This window comes from Octodon degus, unplaced genomic scaffold (genome assembly GCF_000260255.1).
Source record: "Octodon degus isolate 3935 unplaced genomic scaffold, OctDeg1.0 scaffold00034, whole genome shotgun sequence".
NCBI lineage: Eukaryota > Metazoa > Chordata > Mammalia > Rodentia > Octodontidae > Octodon > Octodon degus.
This window is the reverse complement of record NW_004524610.1, coordinates 607,695-615,116: the sequence shown is the minus strand read 5'-3', so window position 1 is coordinate 615,116 and position 7,422 is coordinate 607,695. Positions and strand designations below refer to the sequence as shown.

The 7,422-nt window shown below is 46.3% G+C and overlaps 1 pseudogene; it reads left to right on the top strand.

The window, feature by feature from the left end:
* LOC101592019 overlaps positions 1 to 7,001 on the top strand; it is a 16,888-nt pseudogene extending 9,887 nt beyond the window's left edge.
* The last annotated feature ends 421 nt before the right edge of the window (positions 7,002 to 7,422 follow it).

Sequence of the window (7,422 nt, the reverse complement as noted above, 5' to 3'; positions counted from 1 at the left end):
GGCTGCGCGATGCTCCGGGCCGGCGATGCTCCGGGTCGGCCGAGCGATGGTCCAGGCCGCCCGCGCGATGCTCCCGGAGGATCCCGCAGCTGCCTGCTCATGCCGCCGCTCCGCCAAGCCTGGCTCCATTGCTCGCCGCCCTCCCGTCCCGACCTCCAGGCCGAAGCCACAGACGGGTCCATCGCAGCGCGCGGGCCCTGTCCCTCTCCTGCCCTCGCCTTTCTTATTTCTTACTCAAATCTCTTTCCCAAAGCAACATACTTGCAAGCTTCTAGAACAGCACGTGGCCCGAAGCGGCGTGGGTTGCTCTCCTTGGGATGTGCTGCGCGTCAGCGAAGCGCTGGGTGGAGCAAGGCAGCCTGTTCCCGGGCCCGGGGAATTCTGTTCAGGAAGTCTGGCGCGGTCTGTGCTCGCAGCCCCGGGTGGGCCTGCCCTGCTTCTTGTGAAAGGAGGGCAGGGATTTCGGGGTCACGCCCTCCTTCACCTCCAGGTGATCGCAGGCGGCCTCACAGGCTCCCTAGGTCCGGCGTTTTTGCTGTCTCTGGCCTGTCAGCCCCCGCGCAGAGGGCTCACAGCAACAAGAGCGGGGGGACCTTTGTTAGTCGGCTCCGCTCTTAACGGCAGGTGTGTGGGGGCTGCGCGTGCAGGAAGCCGGGGTGACACGGATGCCTCCTTTCAAAGGAGGGAGATGTCGGGCTTTAGTCCTGTCTGTTGAAAATAGATGAAAAGAAGCCTAAAAAACGTCCGCAGAAAGGGACGGTGACAGCGTAGCAGAGAAGTCACAAAAGGAAGATGAGAATGAGGAGCACCCTGACTGTTTGCTCAGCAGTTTCTAAGCAACTTTTAATGGAAGGTCATACATAAGCAAGATAAAGGCAGGGAGAAGCAGCCGCTTTTCACACAATAAGGTGACTGTGAATGCTGCCAACTAAAGTGGAAAGCACACTGATCAGTCTACACACTTCCTGGTGTGTGTGTGTGTGTGTGTGTGTGTGTGTGTGTGTGTGTGTGTTTGAACACAGATGAAAATCTTTCATAAAAGGAGCTGGGCAAAATTGGACCTATCCTGAAAATGGGAATGAATAGATTAGGATTACCAAGGATTTCTGCAGGCATGCTGGGGTCTGCTAGTAAGTGCTCATGTCTATCTCCCCATTCCAGTCCACAGGCATTTCACCTACTCACCTACTAGGAAAGCATCCCCTGGGCTCCTTCTCTGGGTCGGACACTGCTGGAGCCGGGGAGGGGAGCCCAGGCCTGAGCCTGAGGCCCAGGGATTGAAGGCTATGTGTGGAGGGCCACCTGCCTGGAGTCCCTGCAGGTACAAGGAGGGCTTCCCAGTGCATCAGGCACACCTTGACGTAGCCCTGTCAGTTGTCTTGTTTCCACTACTCAGATTACTTGGGATTTTTTTTTTTTTCATTGAAAAAACAGAAAACTTCCTTTTCCTTCAGTTTTCTATGCTAGGGGCCATTGTGCGAGTCCTCATGAGTGCAGCATCACTGACATTTGCATGAATCATTAATGATGTCCCAATTTTCAAATTTAATGCCATTTTGGAAGTTGCTTATTTAACACAGACTCTGAAATCTTTGGCATAGTGTAGTTTTATGTTAAAGGCGCTGGATTTTCTAAGTCACACTCCAACTGGGACACTATCTTTTTTTTTTTTTTTTTCCTTTAAAAATCTTTCCTCCTACTCCAGATCAGCCTTTTCCCATTAACTTACTATTTTCTCAGGCTTTGAACTCAGACCTTAATGCTTGTTTCGCAGGATTCAGCTCCACCTTCACAGGAGTCAGGAGGCTATTTCATCTGTACTTATACTCAGGGTCTCCTCACACAGCAGCAGTGTAAGAATTGAGAGGCACACATAGTCCCCCAAGTGATGCACAAGCCTGGAGAGCCTGGGGAATTTCATTGTTCCTGCAGGAGAAATGGTGGGGGCTACCCTGGTGGTGAGGCAAGAGGCAGGTGGTGCAGAGCCACCAGGGCAAGAGGGTTTGCGTCCAGCTAGACTCTGCCATCGCTAGCCTGAGCATCCTTACTCACTTTGCTACATCCATGGCGACCCTGGTGACTATAGTTCCTGAGCAGAAAGCTGAAATACATCAAAACCTGAGTAATACTGTCATTTCTAGCTTGAGACATGGTCTTAATGAATTTTTAGATTTATCCCAGAAGAGATTTGAGACTAAAAAAGATTTGTTCTTGGTTTTTTTGAAGGTTGCAATGTATTTCATGAAGGTCACGACAAACTTAGCAGCCTCTCCTAAAATTGGAGGTCTTGGGAAAATAATTCTCAGATATAGTCAGATACTATAAGAGATAATACTGTACATGTTTCAAGGAATGATAAATAATTGCATAGTATTGACCCAGAGAAAATATAAAGGTCGTTCATCATTTCTATGTCTCTAGCCATATACCATATTGCCTCGGCTCACCAGTGCTTCTCCTCCAGAACAATCTGGATCACAAACAGAAGAGAGCAGCAAAGTACCATTTCCATTCATGAAATCTGCCTCAGATCCATTCATGAACATAAGTGCAACCATCCTCCCCAGAAGCATGGAACAAATTTAGGTGGTAAACTGAGGTACTGCTGTGTCTTCATTCATGGAGCAAAAATTCAGAGTATACACTGGAAATGCTTTTAGGCTAGGATTTCCGAGAGAGAGAGAGAGAGAGAGAGAGAGAGAGAGAGAGAGAGAGAGAGAGGAGGGGAGGGGGGGAGAAGAGAAGAGAGGGAGAGAGGGAAAGAAAGAAAGAAAAGAAAAGAAAAGAGAGAAAGACTGGACCTGTCATGCCAGCCCCGCCCCCAGGGCACACTGAGACAGCAACTGAGACTGGGCATGGTGGTGCGCCTGTAATCCCAGCTCTTGGGTGGCTGTAAACAGGCAGATCACTACGAGTCCAATCTAGTAGTAAGACTTTGAACACCCTGTAGACCCTTTCCTAAAATACAAAAAAAGAAAAAAAAGAAAGAAAGAAAGAAAGAAAGAAAAAAAAAAAGAAAAGAAAGAAGGGAGAGATTATAGTATTATAAAACATTTGGAAGCTTTTATATGAAAACCTGTAGAAAAATTCTAACTGAAGACCCTCTGACATCATTGAGCAATAATTTGTCATTTTCATGGGAAGAAAGTGCCGTGTAAAGAACTCTGAAGAACAAGTCCAGTACTGCACCAAGCAAAAAGTCAGCATGTACAAATTTCAAAATGAAAACCACTGAGTGTAGGACTTATGCTGGTTTACTTTCTATGCACTACAACAGAATAGATCTTTTTCTTGGTCTTAATATTAATTTAGGTTGATGCCTAGAGCCCATAGTACCTGACCTGAAGAGGAGGTAACAAGAAGAAGGAGACCACTTCTCTCCTCTGGGATTAGTGACTGCCAGGTCTCCCTGGGAGAGCTTGGCTGGGGGCTGCTGCTCAGGTTTCTTTTCCCAGAAGAGCCTGATCCCAGAGTGGGAAGCCTGGGGTTGATCAGAAGAGTGAAGAATTCCAGTTTAGCCAGCAGATCTGAAGCAACAGTGACGTGTGTGAATGTGATTTAATAGCATTTCACAGGAAATAAATTGGTGACAAAATCTTCTTACTAGCCTTTTGCTTTTGCCATTCTGAAATTTCTATTTTGTTGCAAGGAACAGAACAAACTCTAGTTCTAAATTTTAAGATTGTCTTTAAGGAACAAGACACAGCCCATACCCAATGAGATTGGACCTACTTCTTGGAAAGCATTTCAAAATTTTTAATTTGAGAAGCAAAATGAGGATTTTGCCTTCAGCTTCCCTGATAGAGAGCAACAGCCCAGAACACGAGCAGGAGCCACGTCACAGCAGAGAGCTCTGGATCAGCTGCATGGAGAGAGGCACGGTGAGGCCTGTGATTCCACTGCAGATGCCTGAGTCTGGAACGTGTGCACGTGGCAGAGGGAAGTATGCTTATGTGGCCTCCTGTGTGACCCTCAGGCCTGCTGGTTTAGCTGTTCACTGTAAAACCAATACCCAGAGCTGAAGAGTTTACCAGACAACTTGTTAGATCTTAATGCAATGAACATCATGTCATTGCAGGTGAAATTTGCAGGTGAAATAATGCAAATTTAGAAAAAGAATTCAGGATTATGCATAACTTATGAGATAAATAAAATTATGTATTATAGGAAATAGGAATGTCAACTTTATAAAATCGAGGCTTGGAGGATGGCCCTAGACATGTGGTCACCTTGAATTGCCATGATTTAGTAGGAGTTTATCTTTCATGGTTGAAATAAACATACACTGAAGAATAAAATGCCTATCGCTAGACATGGCATTCAGTATTTAAAATTATGAAAATTATTATTATTTGCTAAAATATGTGAGATGAGCATTGTGAGATAAACACTCATAAACAAACTGCAAGGTGAGCTGCTCCAGAGGTACATCTCTTGCTGTTGAAAAGCCTACACCGGGGAGGAGCAAAGGCTTCTTTGCCAATGTGCTGCCTTCCTTATGCTGTTCCTAAAATCATTCAGCCTCTCCAGGATGGAGATGTGGCCCACAGGGTCAACCCCCGAAGAGCCTAGCAGAAGCTCTGCACAGCGCTCAGGCCTTACCACCCGCTCTCCCCTTTGCCCTTTTGTCCAACCTCTGAATTGCCAAAGGGGGAATATATCTACATTCTGATTGCATGAAATGCATGTTAGGACAGAAATAAATGTCTACTCTCTGACTTTTAACATCTACAGGCAAGAGTGATACCAGATATTAAAAAATTCATGATGCTTGAGGATTGGATTCTATGAGAATTTCACTTAACAAGGCCCTTTCACCTCAAAATCATCATTTATAATCTAAACTTAGACAATGACAAAAATACTGTAGACTCCTGACACCTAAGATTTGTCCCCATTCTGAACACTTGGTAAATCTATGAGTCTGCTGTCGATTCAGCTAGGAATACTGGGCAGCTTACCGTATTCTGTGGGAAAGGGTGCATTAGGACGATGTTACAATGGTCCAAAGGTGAGATCCTAGTCTGTCCGTCAGGAGGACGGCGAGCCTGGGTAGGCACAACTGTGTGCTGAGAGATACGGTAAAAGGTTCCACATGTGTCCACGCACACCTTAGATCTCCACAGAAGAATGTTTAAAGAAATGACCTTTCACAAGCAAGCCAGATGAACTATTCATCTTCTTTAAAATACAGCCTCACCAGATTCACACTACTGTCTCAGCAGTGAAGAGCGCTAGAGGCACTCCAGTCTTCAGTGCAATCTAGGGTCACTCAGGCATTCTGCCCAGATGGGAAAGAACATGTCATTAGATTGACACCTCAAGATAAGGAAGAAATATACTTTACTAATACTTAACATTGAAAATAACATAACTCCCACCCTGTCCACATTACAGTAAGTCTGCAAGGCGTCCTGGGGAAGGCTGAGGGCCTGTCAGTGGAAGGACTGACCCCAAGTCGCCTCATGGACTGTCCATTTGAAGGTGTGTTTGCTCCATCTATGCTTCAGGAGCAGCTGAGCTGGGGGTGCTTCACACCTGCCAGGCCAAGAGCGGGGTGCACCTGGGGAGGCCCCAAGGGCACAGAGTGCCTGGGGAAGACCTCACAAAGCTCCGAGGTGAACAGGTGTTCCCACCCTGAGAGCAAGAGCATGAGAGGCCAGGTAGTTGTTAGGCAAAGAAGTTTTCCCTGACACCAACCTGCCAAGTATATAGATAGATGCATGGCAGTGGTTGAGCAGTTCCTTTTCCGCCATCCAGAGAGGGCTCCACCTGCCCTCAGCTTTCTGTATATTATTTCTGTCTTTATTTCTCTAGGACCTTCTAGAGCTGCACTGGAACAGCAGCTATAGTCCAGGTCAGTGAATTTAAGGACTGTCCTACTAAGAAGTCTCCAAATAAAGTGAAGCAGCACTTAAAAAGATCTCTACCACTTGATAAAAGAACAGCAAGATGAAGCCAAGAGGATACAGACAAAGAGAGGGAAGTGGCAAGAGGCAGAGTGGATCCATCTGCACACGCTTCTGATTCGGACCACCACAAGAGCAGGGTGTTGGGAAAGGCTCCAGCACAGAGCAAGACCTGTGACCAAACGTTGCACCCCGGGTTTTTTTTTTTTTTTTTTTTTTTTTGTGGAACTGGGGATTGAACTCAGGCCCTTGTGCTTGCCAGGGAAGCACTTACTCCACTCAGCCATCTCCCAGCCCCAAGCACCCCAGGTTTTGAAAATCAGGGAAACATGTTCAGGTTATTCTTATTAATAGAGCAAAACCTTTTCTGGGCTATCAAGCAAAAAAATAAAATAGCTTTAAATATGATATATTTCATTTAGTTTACTATTTAAGATAGAATTTATAGTGAGTAAAATTCATCTCATGTGGTCTGCAATCTAACAAGCTTAAGTGCATGTATTCAGTCATGTAATAAAGACCTAGCGTGAGACTAACTCCACCAGCTCCAGAATTTACTTTACCATTTTGCACTTACTCCTTGATTCCCCCAGTCTGAGTGCCTGGAAACAACTGATTTTTCCATGTCAATGGGATCATTCTATGATTTCAATGTCGTAACTAAATGCTTTAATGCTTTATATTTTTTATTTTTAGATAATTGTGCACATATAAGAAATAATAGAGTGTGATCATGTGTCCTTTACCAAGTTTTCTCCAAGTATTACACTGCAAAAATGCTTCACACTGCCAGACCAGGAGGCTGGCGTTGATTCCGTCAGGATACTAAACACTCTTGCCCTCGCGAGGTTGCCCCAGCCCCTGTCTGAGCAGAGCCTTGTAGCTCAGGCTGGTCTGCACTCGCGCCAGTCTTCCTGCTTCAGTCCCCGAGTGCTGGAGCTGCAGCTGCGTGCCCTGCGCCCCGCGCCCCGCTACGAGGTGCCTCCTGGGCCTCTCAGCTCATGTCCCCAAGTCTTCAACCCTTCTCGACTCTTGGCAACCAACGCGCTGTTGCCGGCTCTGGAGCACTGCCACTCGGAGAGCGCTCTGTGAGTGTAGGAACGTACTGTGCATCCCGTGAGAACTGCTTTCCATTGTGCATGATTCTGCAGAAATTTATCTAGGCTGTTGAGTCTCAATAATTAATTTCTACTATTTTACATGACACAGATGCCACCCCCTGAGCGCTTTAGCCATTATTTACCCTTTAAGGACATCAGGGTAGTTTCCAATCTTGAGCCATAAATTGCCCACAGGTTTTTTCTGTGAACATAGATTTGCACTTCCCTGAAATGAATGCCTAAGAGTGTGATCACTGAATCATAGAGTACAGTAGTTGTATAGTTAGTTTTGAAAGAAACCACCAGGGCTGGCCAGATAGCTCAAAAGACTAAAGCACCTGCTTAAGCAAGTACTAGGCAACTGGGGCTCGATCCCCGGCGTGCTGTGCCAGCGCCCACCCCTGGGCATGGTG